Here is a 15,937-nt window from a genome sequence, read left to right on the forward strand (position 1 = left end):
TGGCTGTGGGCATGCACTTGCTGCCGCTGCCAGTGTTTATCTGCATGGCAGCAGGGCATTTGGGCGTTGCCAGGAAGGCGTTTTTATGTAGATTCCTCCTCTTTCAGCACTGCATTGTGGTGCAAGCAAAAGAAGCAAATCCTGTCTGGCTTCCTCTCCGGCCTTTATTCACCTCCCGTGTAGCTGTGAGTGTGTGAGCCTGCAGGGCCCCATGGAATTGCCTAGAAGTAGGCTGAATCGCTGCAAGGGCTGAACAGCAGTATCGGGCAGGCTCGGGCAACGCGCGGCCCGTTCGGGTTATCGCTTCTCGGCCTTTTGGCTAAGATCAAGTGTAGTATCTGTTCTTATCAGTTTAATATCTGATACGTCCCCTATCTGGGGACCATATATTAAATGGATTTTTAGAACAGGGAGATGGAAATAGAGCTTGCTCTGTCCACTCCACGCATTGACCTGGTATTGCAGTATTTCCAGGACCGGTGCACCCTTTCCTTATGTGTTGACTAAAAGCAGATTCCAAAAGTGTTTTTTGTCTTTGCTATTGTTTCTATCTTTCTGAAGGGATCTCCCCTTTTAATCCCATTATTTCAACACCTGTTGGACAATGCATGAGTGATAATGAGCTCATTGATTAAATGCAATTAATGAATAGATTGCCACCTCTTGTTGTGTGTCGTCTGTGTTTCTGTGTTTCCGGCATTTCACATTGGAACACCTCATTCACCTTCCTTGTCTTCTCTCCGCCCTCCCTTTTAGGTAAGTTAAAGAGCTGCACCTGAGCCAGCCACTGATTGATTGATTGATTGATTGATTGATTGATTGATTGATTGATGCAGCACAACAGTCAAATAGTGGAGTGGAGTAGGGGAACAGCAAACAGCCAATAAAGCAGCCCGCCCGCTCGCCTGCCCGCCACAATGGACCTACCTGTGTACACTAGATGGATGTGATGGAATGTACTGTCGTCCCTACATTTCAAGAAGAAGTAAGAATTGCAGTTGCAACAAAGCCTTGCTTGCCTACAAAGAGAGCAGCAATTTGGATTTGTTACTATGTTACCTAGAAGAATAACAAACTGTGCAAGGATGGAGGTTGTAGGAGCAAGGAGAAGTTGTCTGTAAAGTTGGTGGATGCCTATTTTCCATTTTGCAGTCCCTTGTCTCCCTCTTGTGGCCTCCTGGAGGCAACTAGCTGTGCAAAAAAAAGACAGCCTGGCGGCCGGCTGTTACAGTGTTGCCCTCTCAGGCAACACTGAGTGACTGACTGAGCCTCACCGTCTTATATAAAGTTCAGACGGAACTTTGCACGTGTCATAGTGGAGCCCTCAGGATTCCAGAGCCAGCTTTCTGACATCATAATGGGGCCTCAGAGATAAAAGCCTGGGCCCAGGCAGTGTTGGTCAGTGCTGCTCAGCAGGCAGCACTGGACTGGACTGGATTACAGCTGATACAAGGTGTGAAGGAACAAGGGGTGGCTGTGGGCATGCACTTGCTGCCGCTGCCAGTGTTTATCTGCATGGCAGCAGGGCATTTGGGCGTTGCCAGGAAGGCGTTTTTATGTAGATTCCTCCTCTTTCAGCACTGCATTGTGGTGCAAGCAAAAGAAGCAAATCCTGTCTGGCTTCCTCTCCGGCCTTTATTCACCTCCCGTGTAGCTGTGAGTGTGTGAGCCTGCAGGGCCCCATGGAATTGCCTAGAAGTAGGCTGAATCGCTGCAAGGGCTGAACAGCAGTATCGGGCAGGCTCGGGCAACGCGCGGCCCGTTCGGGTTATCGCTTCTCGGCCTTTTGGCTAAGATCAAGTGTAGTATCTGTTCTTATCAGTTTAATATCTGATACGTCCCCTATCTGGGGACCATATATTAAATGGATTTTTAGAACAGGGAGATGGAAATAGAGCTTGCTCTGTCCACTCCACGCATTGACCTGGTATTGCAGTATTTCCAGGACCGGTGCACCCTTTCCTTATGTGTTGACTAAAAGCAGATTCCAAAAGTGTTTTTTGTCTTTGCTATTGTTTCTGTCTTTCTGAAGGGATCTCCCCTTTTAATCCCATTATTTCAACACCTGTTGGACAATGCATGAGTGATAATGAGCTCATTGATTAAATGCAATTAATGAATAGATTGCCACCTCTTGTTGTGTGTCGTCTGTGTTTCTGTGTTTCCGGCATTTCACATTGGAACACCTCATTCACCTTCCTTGTCTTCTCTCCGCCCTCCCTTTTAGGTAAGTTAAAGAGCTGCACCTGAGCCAGCCACTGATTGATTGATTGATTGATTGATTGATTGATTGATTGATTGATTGATTGATGCAGCACAACAGTCAAATAGTGGAGTGGAGTAGGGGAACAGCAAACAGCCAATAAAGCAGCCCGCCCGCTCGCCTGCCCGCCACAATGGACCTACCTGTGTACACTAGATGGATGTGATGGAATGTACTGTCGTCCCTACATTTCAAGAAGAAGTAAGAATTGCAGTTGCAACAAAGCCTTGCTTGCCTACAAAGAGAGCAGCAATTTGGATTTGTTACTATGTTACCTAGAAGAATAACAAACTGTGCAAGGATGGAGGTTGTAGGAGCAAGGAGAAGTTGTCTGTAAAGTTGGTGGATGCCTATTTTCCATTTTGCAGTCCCTTGTCTCCCTCTTGTGGCCTCCTGGAGGCAACTAGCTGTGCAAAAAAAAGACAGCCTGGCGGCCGGCTGTTACAGTGTTGCCCTCTCAGGCAACACTGAGTGACTGACTGAGCCTCACCGTCTTATATAAAGTTCAGACGGAACTTTGCACGTGTCATAGTGGAGCCCTCAGGATTCCAGAGCCAGCTTTCTGACATCATAATGGGGCCTCAGAGATAAAAGCCTGGGCCCAGGCAGTGTTGGTCAGTGCTGCTCAGCAGGCAGCACTGGACTGGACTGGATTACAGCTGATACAAGGTGTGAAGGAACAAGGGGTGGCTGTGGGCATGCACTTGCTGCCGCTGCCAGTGTTTATCTGCATGGCAGCAGGGCATTTGGGCGTTGCCAGGAAGGCGTTTTTATGTAGATTCCTCCTCTTTCAGCACTGCATTGTGGTGCAAGCAAAAGAAGCAAATCCTGTCTGGCTTCCTCTCCGGCCTTTATTCACCTCCCGTGTAGCTGTGAGTGTGTGAGCCTGCAGGGCCCCATGGAATTGCCTAGAAGTAGGCTGAATCGCTGCAAGGGCTGAACAGCAGTATCGGGCAGGCTCGGGCAACGCGCGGCCCGTTCGGGTTATCGCTTCTCGGCCTTTTGGCTAAGATCAAGTGTAGTATCTGTTCTTATCAGTTTAATATCTGATACGTCCCCTATCTGGGGACCATATATTAAATGGATTTTTAGAACAGGGAGATGGAAATAGAGCTTGCTCTGTCCACTCCACGCATTGACCTGGTATTGCAGTATTTCCAGGACCGGTGCACCCTTTCCTTATGTGTTGACTAAAAGCAGATTCCAAAAGTGTTTTTTGTCTTTGCTATTGTTTCTGTCTTTCTGAAGGGATCTCCCCTTTTAATCCCATTATTTCAACACCTGTTGGACAATGCATGAGTGATAATGAGCTCATTGATTAAATGCAATTAATGAATAGATTGCCACCTCTTGTTGTGTGTCGTCTGTGTTTCTGTGTTTCCGGCATTTCACATTGGAACACCTCATTCACCTTCCTTGTCTTCTCTCCGCCCTCCCTTTTAGGTAAGTTAAAGAGCTGCACCTGAGCCAGCCACTGATTGATTGATTGATTGATTGATTGATTGATTGATTGATTGATTGATGCAGCACAACAGTCAAATAGTGGAGTGGAGTAGGGGAACAGCAAACAGCCAATAAAGCAGCCCGCCCGCTCGCCTGCCCGCCACAATGGACCTACCTGTGTACACTAGATGGATGTGATGGAATGTACTGTCGTCCCTACATTTCAAGAAGAAGTAAGAATTGCAGTTGCAACAAAGCCTTGCTTGCCTACAAAGAGAGCAGCAATTTGGATTTGTTACTATGTTACCTAGAAGAATAACAAACTGTGCAAGGATGGAGGTTGTAGGAGCAAGGAGAAGTTGTCTGTAAAGTTGGTGGATGCCTATTTTCCATTTTGCAGTCCCTTGTCTCCCTCTTGTGGCCTCCTGGAGGCAACTAGCTGTGCAAAAAAAAGACAGCCTGGCGGCCGGCTGTTGCAGTGTTGCCCTCTCAGGCAACACTGAGTGACTGACTGAGCCTCACCGTCTTATATAAAGTTCAGACGGAACTTTGCACGTGTCATAGTGGAGCCCTCAGGATTCCAGAGCCAGCTTTCTGACATCATAATGGGGCCTCAGAGATAAAAGCCTGGGCCCAGGCAGTGTTGGTCAGTGCTGCTCAGCAGGCAGCACTGGACTGGACTGGATTACAGCTGATACAAGGTGTGAAGGAACAAGGGGTGGCTGTGGGCATGCACTTGCTGCCGCTGCCAGTGTTTATCTGCATGGCAGCAGGGCATTTGGGCGTTGCCAGGAAGGCGTTTTTATGTAGATTCCTCCTCTTTCAGCACTGCATTGTGGTGCAAGCAAAAGAAGCAAATCCTGTCTGGCTTCTAGCTGTGAGTGTGTGAGCCTGCAGGGCCCCATGGAATTGCCTAGAAGTAGGCTGAATCGCTGCAAGGGCTGAACAGCAGTATCGGGCAGGCTCGGGCAACGCGCGGCCCGTTCGGGTTATCGCTTCTCGGCCTTTTGGCTAAGATCAAGTGTAGTATCTGTTCTTATCAGTTTAATATCTGATACGTCCCCTATCTGGGGACCATATATTAAATGGATTTTTAGAACAGGGAGATGGAAATAGAGCTTGCTCTGTCCACTCCACGCATTGACCTGGTATTGCAGTATTTCCAGGACCGGTGCACCCTTTCCTTATGTGTTGACTAAAAGCAGATTCCAAAAGTGTTTTTTGTCTTTGCTATTGTTTCTGTCTTTCTGAAGGGATCTCCCCTTTTAATCCCATTATTTCAACACCTGTTGGACAATGCATGAGTGATAATGAGCTCATTGATTAAATGCAATTAATGAATAGATTGCCACCTCTTGTTGTGTGTCGTCTGTGTTTCTGTGTTTCCGGCATTTCACATTGGAACACCTCATTCACCTTCCTTGTCTTCTCTCCACCCTCCCTTTTAGGTAAGTTAAAGAGCTGCACCTGAGCCAGCCACTGATTGATTGATTGATTGATTGATTGATTGATTGATTGATTGATTGATTGATTGATTGATGCAGCACAACAGTCAAATAGTGGAGTGGAGTAGGGGAACAGCAAACAGCCAATAAAGCAGCCCGCCCGCTCGCCTGCCCGCCACAATGGACCTACCTGTGTACACTAGATGGATGTGATGGAATGTACTGTCGTCCCTACATTTCAAGAAGAAGTAAGAATTGCAGTTGCAACAAAGCCTTGCTTGCCTACAAAGAGAGCAGCAATTTGGATTTGTTACTATGTTACCTAGAAGAATAACAAACTGTGCAAGGATGGAGGTTGTAGGAGCAAGGAGAAGTTATCTGTAAAGTTGGTGGATGCCTATTTTCCATTTTGCAGTCCCTTGTCTCCCTCTTGTGGCCTCCTGGAGGCAACTAGCTGTGCAAAAAAAAGACAGCCTGGCGGCCGGCTGTTGCAGTGTTGCCCTCTCAGGCAACACTGAGTGACTGACTGAGCCTCACCGTCTTATATAAAGTTCAGACGGAACTTTGCACGTGTCATAGTGGAGCCCTCAGGATTCCAGAGCCAGCTTTCTGACATCATAATGGGGCCTCAGAGATAAAAGCCTGGGCCCAGGCAGTGTTGGTCAGTGCTGCTCAGCAGGCAGCACTGGACTGGACTGGATTACAGCTGATACAAGGTGTGAAGGAACAAGGGGTGGCTGTGGGCATGCACTTGCTGCCGCTGCCAGTGTTTATCTGCATGGCAGCAGGGCATTTGGGCGTTGCCAGGAAGGCGTTTTTATGTAGATTCCTCCTCTTTCAGCACTGCATTGTGGTGCAAGCAAAAGAAGCAAATCCTGTCTGGCTTCCTCTCCGGCCTTTATTCACCTCCCGTGTAGCTGTGAGTGTGTGAGCCTGCAGGGCCCCATGGAATTGCCTAGAAGTAGGCTGAATCGCTGCAAGGGCTGAACAGCAGTATCGGGCAGGCTCGGGCAACGCGCGGCCCGTTCGGGTTATCGCTTCTCGGCCTTTTGGCTAAGATCAAGTGTAGTATCTGTTCTTATCAGTTTAATATCTGATACGTCCCCTATCTGGGGACCATATATTAAATGGATTTTTAGAACAGGGAGATGGAAATAGAGCTTGCTCTGTCCATTCCACGCATTGACCTGGTATTGCAGTATTTCCAGGACCGGTGCACCCTTTCCTTATGTGTTGACTAAAAGCAGATTCCAAAAGTGTTTTTTGTCTTTGCTATTGTTTCTGTCTTTCTGAAGGGATCTCCCCTTTTAATCCCATTATTTCAACACCTGTTGGACAATGCATGAGTGATAATGAGCTCATTGATTAAATGCAATTAATGAATAGATTGCCACCTCTTGTTGTGTGTCGTCTGTGTTTCTGTGTTTCCGGCATTTCACATTGGAACACCTCATTCACCTTCCTTGTCTTCTCTCCGCCCTCCCTTTTAGGTAAGTTAAAGAGCTGCACCTGAGCCAGCCACTGATTGATTGATTGATTGATTGATTGATTGATTGATTGATTGATTGATTGATTGATTGATTGATTGATGCAGCACAACAGTCAAATAGTGGAGTGGAGTAGGGGAACAGCAAACAGCCAATAAAGCAGCCCGCCCGCTCGCCTGCCCGCCACAATGGACCTACCTGTGTACACTAGATGGATGTGATGGAATGTACTGTCGTCCCTACATTTCAAGAAGAAGTAAGAATTGCAGTTGCAACAAAGCCTTGCTTGCCTACAAAGAGAGCAGCAATTTGGATTTGTTACTATGTTACCTAGAAGAATAACAAACTGTGCAAGGATGGAGGTTGTAGGAGCAAGGAGAAGTTGTCTGTAAAGTTGGTGGATGCCTATTTTCCATTTTGCAGTCCCTTGTCTCCCTCTTGTGGCCTCCTGGAGGCAACTAGCTGTGCAAAAAAAAGACAGCCTGGCGGCCGGCTGTTGCAGTGTTGCCCTCTCAGGCAACACTGAGTGACTGACTGAGCCTCACCGTCTTATATAAAGTTCAGACGGAACTTTGCACGTGTCATAGTGGAGCCCTCAGGATTCCAGAGCCAGCTTTCTGACATCATAATGGGGCCTCAGAGATAAAAGCCTGGGCCCAGGCAGTGTTGGTCAGTGCTGCTCAGCAGGCAGCACTGGACTGGACTGGATTACAGCTGATACAAGGTGTGAAGGAACAAGGGGTGGCTGTGGGCATGCACTTGCTGCCGCTGCCAGTGTTTATCTGCATGGCAGCAGGGCATTTGGGCGTTGCCAGGAAGGCGTTTTTATGTAGATTCCTCCTCTTTCAGCACTGCATTGTGGTGCAAGCAAAAGAAGCAAATCCTGTCTGGCTTCTAGCTGTGAGTGTGTGAGCCTGCAGGGCCCCATGGAATTGCCTAGAAGTAGGCTGAATCGCTGCAAGGGCTGAACAGCAGTATCGGGCAGGCTCGGGCAACGCGCGGCCCGTTCGGGTTATCGCTTCTCGGCCTTTTGGCTAAGATCAAGTGTAGTATCTGTTCTTATCAGTTTAATATCTGATACGTCCCCTATCTGGGGACCATATATTAAATGGATTTTTAGAACGGGGAGATGGAACTAGAGCTTGCTCTGTCCACTCCACGCATTGACCTGGTATTGCAGTATTTCCAGGACCGGTGCACCCTTTCCTTATGTGTTGACTAAAAGCAGATTCCAAAAGTGTTTTTTGTCTTTGCTATTGTTTCTGTCTTTCTGAAGGGATCTCCCCTTTTAATCCCATTATTTCAACACCTGTTGGACAATGCATGAGTGATAATGAGCTCATTGATTAAATGCAATTAATGAATAGATTGCCACCTCTTGTTGTGTGTCGTCTGTGTTTCTGTGTTTCCGGCATTTCACATTGGAACACCTCATTCACCTTCCTTGTCTTCTCTCCGCCCTCCCTTTTAGGTAAGTTAAAGAGCTGCACCTGAGCCAGCCACTGATTGATTGATTGATTGATTGATTGATTGATTGATTGATTGATTGATTGATTGATGCAGCACAACAGTCAAATAGTGGAGTGGAGTAGGGGAACAGCAAACAGCCAATAAAGCAGCCCGCCCGCTCGCCTGCCCGCCACAATGGACCTACCTGTGTACACTAGATGGATGTGATGGAATGTACTGTCGTCCCTACATTTCAAGAAGAAGTAAGAATTGCAGTTGCAACAAAGCCTTGCTTGCCTACAAAGAGAGCAGCAATTTGGATTTGTTACTATGTTACCTAGAAGAATAACAAACTGTGCAAGGATGGAGGTTGTAGGAGCAAGGAGAAGTTGTCTGTAAAGTTGGTGGATGCCTATTTTCCATTTTGCAGTCCCTTGTCTCCCTCTTGTGGCCTCCTGGAGGCAACTAGCTGTGCAAAAAAAAGACAGCCTGGCGGCCGGCTGTTGCAGTGTTGCCCTCTCAGGCAACACTGAGTGACTGACTGAGCCTCACCGTCTTATATAAAGTTCAGACGGAACTTTGCACGTGTCATAGTGGAGCCCTCAGGATTCCAGAGCCAGCTTTCTGACATCATAATGGGGCCTCAGAGATAAAAGCCTGGGCCCAGGCAGTGTTGGTCAGTGCTGCTCAGCAGGCAGCACTGGACTGGACTGGATTACAGCTGATACAAGGTGTGAAGGAACAAGGGGTGGCTGTGGGCATGCACTTGCTGCCGCTGCCAGTGTTTATCTGCATGGCAGCAGGGCATTTGGGCGTTGCCAGGAAGGCGTTTTTATGTAGATTCCTCCTCTTTCAGCACTGCATTGTGGTGCAAGCAAAAGAAGCAAATCCTGTCTGGCTTCCTCTCCGGCCTTTATTCACCTCCCGTGTAGCTGTGAGTGTGTGAGCCTGCAGGGCCCCATGGAATTGCCTAGAAGTAGGCTGAATCGCTGCAAGGGCTGAACAGCAGTATCGGGCAGGCTCGGGCAACGCGCGGCCCGTTCGGGTTATCGCTTCTCGGCCTTTTGGCTAAGATCAAGTGTAGTATCTGTTCTTATCAGTTTAATATCTGATACGTCCCCTATCTGGGGACCATATATTAAATGGATTTTTAGAACAGGGAGATGGAAATAGAGCTTGCTCTGTCCACTCCACGCATTGACCTGGTATTGCAGTATTTCCAGGACCGGTGCACCCTTTCCTTATGTGTTGACTAAAAGCAGATTCCAAAAGTGTTTTTTGTCTTTGCTATTGTTTCTGTCTTTCTGAAGGGATCTCCCCTTTTAATCCCATTATTTCAACACCTGTTGGACAATGCATGAGTGATAATGAGCTCATTGATTAAATGCAATTAATGAATAGATTGCCACCTCTTGTTGTGTGTCGTCTGTGTTTCTGTGTTTCCGGCATTTCACATTGGAACACCTCATTCACCTTCCTTGTCTTCTCTCCGCCCTCCCTTTTAGGTAAGTTAAAGAGCTGCACCTGAGCCAGCCACTGATTGATTGATTGATTGATTGATTGATTGATTGATTGATTGATTGATGCAGCACAACAGTCAAATAGTGGAGTGGAGTAGGGGAACAGCAAACAGCCAATAAAGCAGCCCGCCCGCTCGCCTGCCCGCCACAATGGACCTACCTGTGTACACTAGATGGATGTGATGGAATGTACTGTCGTCCCTACATTTCAAGAAGAAGTAAGAATTGCAGTTGCAACAAAGCCTTGCTTGCCTACAAAGAGAGCAGCAATTTAGATTTGTTACTATGTTACCTAGAAGAATAACAAACTGTGCAAGGATGGAGGTTGTAGGAGCAAGGAGAAGTTGTCTGTAAAGTTGGTGGATGCCTATTTTCCATTTTGCAGTCCCTTGTCTCCCTCTTGTGGCCTCCTGGAGGCAACTAGCTGTGCAAAAAAAAGACAGCCTGGCGGCCGGCTGTTGCAGTGTTGCCCTCTCAGGCAACACTGAGTGACTGACTGAGCCTCACCGTCTTATATAAAGTTCAGACGGAACTTTGCACGTGTCATAGTGGAGCCCTCAGGATTCCAGAGCCAGCTTTCTGACATCATAATGGGGCCTCAGAGATAAAAGCCTGGGCCCAGGCAGTGTTGGTCAGTGCTGCTCAGCAGGCAGCACTGGACTGGACTGGATTACAGCTGATACAAGGTGTGAAGGAACAAGGGGTGGCTGTGGGCATGCACTTGCTGCCGCTGCCAGTGTTTATCTGCATGGCAGCAGGGCATTTGGGCGTTGCCAGGAAGGCGTTTTTATGTAGATTCCTCCTCTTTCAGCACTGCATTGTGGTGCAAGCAAAAGAAGCAAATCCTGTCTGGCTTCCTCTCCGGCCTTTATTCACCTCCCGTGTAGCTGTGAGTGTGTGAGCCTGCAGGGCCCCATGGAATTGCCTAGAAGTAGGCTGAATCGCTGCAAGGGCTGAACAGCAGTATCGGGCAGGCTCGGGCAACGAGCGGCCCGTTCGGGTTATCGCTTCTCGGCCTTTTGGCTAAGATCAAGTGTAGTATCTGTTCTTATCAGTTTAATATCTGATACGTCCCCTATCTGGGGACCATATATTAAATGGATTTTTAGAACAGGGAGATGGAAATAGAGCTTGCTCTGTCCACTCCACGCATTGACCTGGTATTGCAGTATTTCCAGGACCGGTGCACCCTTTACTTATGTGTTGACTAAAAGCAGATTCCAAAAGTGTTTTTTGTCTTTGCTATTGTTTCTGTCTTTCTGAAGGGATCTCCCCTTTTAATCCCATTATTTCAACACCTGTTGGACAATGCATGAGTGATAATGAGCTCATTGATTAAATGCAATTAATGAATAGATTGCCACCTCTTGTTGTGTGTCGTCTGTGTTTCTGTGTTTCCGACATTTCACATTGGAACACCTCATTCACCTTCCTTGTCTTCTCTCCGCCCTCCCTTTTAGGTAAGTTAAAGAGCTGCACCTGAGCCAGCCACTGATTGATTGATTGATTGATTGATTGATTGATTGATGCAGCACAACAGTCAAATAGTGGAGTGGAGTAGGGGAACAGCAAACAGACAATAAAGCAGCCCGCCCGCTCGCCTGCCCGCCACAATGGACCTACCTGTGTACACTAGATGGATGTGATGGAATGTACTGTCGTCCCTACATTTCAAGAAGAAGTAAGAATTGCAGTTGCAACAAAGCCTTGCTTGCCTACAAAGAGAGCAGCAATTTGGATTTGTTACTATGTTACCTAGAAGAATAACAAACTGTGCAAGGATGGAGGTTGTAGGAGCAAGGAGAAGTTGTCTGTAAAGTTGGTGGATGCCTATTTTCCATTTTGCAGTCCCTTGTCTCCCTCTTGTGGCCTCCTGGAGGCAACTAGCTGTGCAAAAAAAAGACAGCCTGGCGGCCGGCTGTTGCAGTGTTGCCCTCTCAGGCAACACTGAGTGACTGACTGAGCCTCACCGTCTTATATAAAGTTCAGACGGAACTTTGCACGTGTCATAGTGGAGCCCTCAGGATTCCAGAGCCAGCTTTCTGACATCATAATGGGGCCTCAGAGATAAAAGCCTGGGCCCAGGCAGTGTTGGTCAGTGCTGCTCAGCAGGCAGCACTGGACTGGACTGGATTACAGCTGATACAAGGTGTGAAGGAACAAGGGGTGGCTGTGGGCATGCACTTGCTGCCGCTGCCAGTGTTTATCTGCATGGCAGCAGGGCATTTGGGCGTTGCCAGGAAGGCGTTTTTATGTAGATTCCTCCTCTTTCAGCACTGCATTGTGGTGCAAGCAAAAGAAGCAAATCCTGTCTGGCTTCTAGCTGTGAGTGTGTGAGCCTGCAGGGCCCCATGGAATTGCCTAGAAGTAGGCTGAATCGCTGCAAGGGCTGAACAGCAGTATCGGGCAGGCTCGGGCAACGCGCGGCCCGTTCGGGTTATCGCTTCTCGGCCTTTTGGCTAAGATCAAGTGTAGTATCTGTTCTTATCAGTTTAATATCTGATACGTCCCCTATCTGGGGACCATATATTAAATGGATTTTTAGAACAGGGAGATGGAAATAGAGCTTGCTCTGTCCACTCCACGCATTGACCTGGTATTGCAGTATTTCCAGGACCGGTGCACCCTTTCCTTATGTGTTGACTAAAAGCAGATTCCAAAAGTGTTTTTTGTCTTTGCTATTGTTTCTGTCTTTCTGAAGGGATCTCCCCTTTTAATCCCATTATTTCAACACCTGTTGGACAATGCATGAGTGATAATGAGCTCATTGATTAAATGCAATTAATGAATAGATTGCCACCTCTTGTTGTGTGTCGTCTGTGTTTCTGTGTTTCCGGCATTTCACATTGGAACACCTCATTCACCTTCCTTGTCTTCTCTCCGCCCTCCCTTTTAGGTAAGTTAAAGAGCTGCACCTGAGCCAGCCACTGATTGATTGATTGATTGATTGATTGATTGATTGATTGATTGATTGATTGATTGATTGATTGATTGATTGATGCAGCACAACAGTCAAATAGTGGAGTGGAGTAGGGGAACAGCAAACAGCCAATAAAGCAGCCCGCCCGCTCGCCTGCCCGCCACAATGGACCTACCTGTGTACACTAGATGGATGTGATGGAATGTACTGTCGTCCCTACATTTCAAGAAGAAGTAAGAATTGCAGTTGCAACAAAGCCTTGCTTGCCTACAAAGAGAGCAGCAATTTGGATTTGTTACTATGTTACCTAGAAGAATAACAAACTGTGCAAGGATGGAGGTTGTAGGAGCAAGGAGAAGTTGTCTGTAAAGTTGGTGGATGCCTATTTTCCATTTTGCAGTCCCTTGTCTCCCTCTTGTGGCCTCCTGGAGGCAACTAGCTGTGCAAAAAAAAGACAGCCTGGCGGCCGGCTGTTGCAGTGTTGCCCTCTCAGGCAACACTGAGTGACTGACTGAGCCTCACCGTCTTATATAAAGTTCAGACGGAACTTTGCACGTGTCATAGTGGAGCCCTCAGGATTCCAGAGCCAGCTTTCTGACATCATAATGGGGCCTCAGAGATAAAAGCCTGGGCCCAGGCAGTGTTGGTCAGTGCTGCTCTCAGCAGGCAGCACTGGACTGGACTGGATTACAGCTGATACAAGGTGTGAAGGAACAAGGGGTGGCTGTGGGCATGCACTTGCTGCCGCTGCCAGTGTTTATCTGCATGGCAGCAGGGCATTTGGGCGTTGCCAGGAAGGCGTTTTTATGTAGATTCCTCCTCTTTCAGCACTGCATTGTGGTGCAAGCAAAAGAAGCAAATCCTGTCTGGCTTCCTCTCCGGCCTTTATTCACCTCCCGTGTAGCTGTGAGTGTGTGAGCCTGCAGGGCCCCATGGAATTGCCTAGAAGTAGGCTGAATCGCTGCAAGGGCTGAACAGCAGTATCGGGCAGGCTCGGGCAACGCGCGGCCCGTTCGGGTTATCGCTTCTCGGCCTTTTGGCTAAGATCAAGTGTAGTATCTGTTCTTATCAGTTTAATATCTGATACGTCCCCTATCTGGGGACCATATATTAAATGGATTTTTAGAACAGGGAGATGGAAATAGAGCTTGCTCTGTCCACTCCACGCATTGACCTGGTATTGCAGTATTTCCAGGACCGGTGCACCCTTTCCTTATGTGTTGACTAAAAGCAGATTCCAAAAGTGTTTTTTGTCTTTGCTATTGTTTCTGTCTTTCTGAAGGGATCTCCCCTTTTAATCCCATTATTTCAACACCTGTTGGACAATGCATGAGTGATAATGAGCTCATTGATTAAATGCAATTAATGAATAGATTGCCACCTCTTGTTGTGTGTCGTCTGTGTTTCTGTGTTTCCGGCATTTCACATTGGAACACCTCATTCACCTTCCTTGTCTTCTCTCCGCCCTCCCTTTTAGGTAAGTTAAAGAGCTGCACCTGAGCCAGCCACTTGATTGATTGATTGATTGATTGATTGATTGATTGATTGATTGATTGATTGATTGATGCAGCACAACAGTCAAATAGTGGAGTGGAGTAGGGGAACAGCAAACAGCCAATAAAGCAGCCCGCCCGCTCGCCTGCCCGCCACAATGGACCTACCTGTGTACACTAGATGGATGTGATGGAATGTACTGTCGTCCCTACATTTCAAGAAGAAGTAAGAATTGCAGTTGCAACAAAGCCTTGCTTGCCTACAAAGAGAGCAGCAATTTGGATTTGTTACTATGTTACCTAGAAGAATAACAAACTGTGCAAGGATGGAGGTTGTAGGAGCAAGGAGAAGTTGTCTGTAAAGTTGGTGGATGCCTATTTTCCATTTTGCAGTCCCTTGTCTCCCTCTTGTGGCCTCCTGGAGGCAACTAGCTGTGCAAAAAAAAGACAGCCTGGCGGCCGGCTGTTGCAGTGTTGCCCTCTCAGGCAACACTGAGTGACTGACTGAGCCTCACCGTCTTATATAAAGTTCAGACGGAACTTTGCACGTGTCATAGTGGAGCCCTCAGGATTCCAGAGCCAGCTTTCTGACATCATAATGGGGCCTCAGAGATAAAAGCCTGGGCCCAGGCAGTGTTGGTCAGTGCTGCTCAGCAGGCAGCACTGGACTGGACTGGATTACAGCTGATACAAGGTGTGAAGGAACAAGGGGTGGCTGTGGGCATGCACTTGCTGCCGCTGCCAGTGTTTATCTGCATGGCAGCAGGGCATTTGGGCGTTGCCAGGAAGGCGTTTTTATGTAGATTCCTCCTCTTTCAGCACTGCATTGTGGTGCAAGCAAAAGAAGCAAATCCTGTCTGGCTTCCTCTCCGGCCTTTATTCACCTCCCGTGTAGCTGTGAGTGTGTGAGCCTGCAGGGCCCCATGGAATTGCCTAGAAGTAGGCTGAATCGCTGCAAGGGCTGAACAGCAGTATCGGGCAGGCTCGGGCAACGCGCGGCCCGTTCGGGTTATCGCTTCTCGGCCTTTTGGCTAAGATCAAGTGTAGTATCTGTTCTTATCAGTTTAATATCTGATACGTCCCCTATCTGGGGACCATATATTAAATGGATTTTTAGAACAGGGAGATGGAAATAGAGCTTGCTCTGTCCACTCCACGCATTGACCTGGTATTGCAGTATTTCCAGGACCGGTGCACCCTTTCCTTATGTGTTGACTAAAAGCAGATTCCAAAAGTGTTTTTTGTCTTTGCTATTGTTTCTGTCTTTCTGAAGGGATCTCCCCTTTTAATCCCATTATTTCAACACCTGTTGGACAATGCATGAGTGATAATGAGCTCATTGATTAAATGCAATTAATGAATAGATTGCCACCTCTTGTTGTGTGTCGTCTGTGTTTCTGTGTTTCCGGCATTTCACATTGGGAACACCTCATTCACCTTCCTTGTCTTCTCTCCGCCCTCCCTTTTAGGTAAGTTAAAGAGCTGCACCTGAGCCAGCCACTGATTGATTGATTGATTGATTGATTGATTGATTGATTGATTGATTGATTGATTGATGCAGCACAACAGTCAAATAGTGGAGTGGAGTAGGGGAACAGCAAACAGCCAATAAAGCAGCCCGCCCGCTCGCCTGCCCGCCACAATGGACCTACCTGTGTACACTAGATGGATGTGATGGAATGTACTGTCGTCCCTACATTTCAAGAAGAAGTAAGAATTGCAGTTGCAACAAAGCCTTGCTTGCCTACAAAGAGAGCAGCAATTTGGATTTGTTACTATGTTACCTAGAAGAATAACAAACTGTGCAAGGATGGAGGTTGTAGGAGCAAGGAGAAGTTGTCTGTAAAGTTGGTGGATGCCTATTTTCCATTTTGCAGTCCCTTGTCTCCCTCTTGTGGCCTCCTGGAGGCAACTAGC

At 47.6% G+C, this 15,937-nt stretch overlaps 11 non-coding genes across 11 annotated transcripts; all 11 read left to right on the forward strand.

Annotated features, from left to right (window-relative positions):
- Nucleotides 1-299: 299 nt before the first annotated feature.
- Nucleotides 300-490, forward strand: LOC142684633 (U2 spliceosomal RNA). The gene has a single exon (XR_012854239.1). It is a non-coding gene; the product is annotated as a U2 spliceosomal RNA (small nuclear RNA).
- A 1,280-nt stretch (nucleotides 491-1,770) lies between these two features.
- Nucleotides 1,771-1,961, forward strand: LOC142684635 (U2 spliceosomal RNA). The gene has a single exon (XR_012854241.1). It is a non-coding gene; the product is annotated as a U2 spliceosomal RNA (small nuclear RNA).
- Nucleotides 1,962-3,249: 1,288 nt separating this feature from the next.
- LOC142684636 (U2 spliceosomal RNA) lies at nucleotides 3,250-3,440 on the forward strand. Its single transcript, XR_012854242.1, has one exon. It is a non-coding gene; the product is annotated as a U2 spliceosomal RNA (small nuclear RNA).
- A 1,257-nt stretch (nucleotides 3,441-4,697) lies between these two features.
- Nucleotides 4,698-4,888, forward strand: LOC142684637 (U2 spliceosomal RNA). The gene has a single exon (XR_012854243.1). It is a non-coding gene; the product is annotated as a U2 spliceosomal RNA (small nuclear RNA).
- A 1,296-nt stretch (nucleotides 4,889-6,184) lies between these two features.
- Nucleotides 6,185-6,375, forward strand: LOC142684741 (U2 spliceosomal RNA). Its single transcript, XR_012854337.1, has one exon. It is a non-coding gene; the product is annotated as a U2 spliceosomal RNA (small nuclear RNA).
- A 1,277-nt stretch (nucleotides 6,376-7,652) lies between these two features.
- LOC142684726 (U2 spliceosomal RNA) lies at nucleotides 7,653-7,843 on the forward strand. The gene has a single exon (XR_012854323.1). It is a non-coding gene; the product is annotated as a U2 spliceosomal RNA (small nuclear RNA).
- Nucleotides 7,844-9,135: 1,292 nt separating this feature from the next.
- Nucleotides 9,136-9,326, forward strand: LOC142684638 (U2 spliceosomal RNA). The gene has a single exon (XR_012854244.1). It is a non-coding gene; the product is annotated as a U2 spliceosomal RNA (small nuclear RNA).
- A 1,284-nt stretch (nucleotides 9,327-10,610) lies between these two features.
- Nucleotides 10,611-10,801, forward strand: LOC142684639 (U2 spliceosomal RNA). The gene has a single exon (XR_012854245.1). It is a non-coding gene; the product is annotated as a U2 spliceosomal RNA (small nuclear RNA).
- Nucleotides 10,802-12,046: 1,245 nt separating this feature from the next.
- On the forward strand, nucleotides 12,047-12,237 carry LOC142684640 (U2 spliceosomal RNA). The gene has a single exon (XR_012854246.1). It is a non-coding gene; the product is annotated as a U2 spliceosomal RNA (small nuclear RNA).
- Nucleotides 12,238-13,547: 1,310 nt separating this feature from the next.
- LOC142684641 (U2 spliceosomal RNA) lies at nucleotides 13,548-13,738 on the forward strand. Its single transcript, XR_012854247.1, has one exon. It is a non-coding gene; the product is annotated as a U2 spliceosomal RNA (small nuclear RNA).
- A 1,293-nt stretch (nucleotides 13,739-15,031) lies between these two features.
- LOC142684642 (U2 spliceosomal RNA) lies at nucleotides 15,032-15,222 on the forward strand. Its single transcript, XR_012854248.1, has one exon. It is a non-coding gene; the product is annotated as a U2 spliceosomal RNA (small nuclear RNA).
- The last annotated feature ends 715 nt before the right edge of the window (nucleotides 15,223-15,937 follow it).

Source organism: Rhinoderma darwinii, assembly GCF_050947455.1.
Source record: "Rhinoderma darwinii isolate aRhiDar2 chromosome 5 unlocalized genomic scaffold, aRhiDar2.hap1 SUPER_5_unloc_10, whole genome shotgun sequence".
Lineage (NCBI taxonomy): Eukaryota > Metazoa > Chordata > Amphibia > Anura > Rhinodermatidae > Rhinoderma > Rhinoderma darwinii.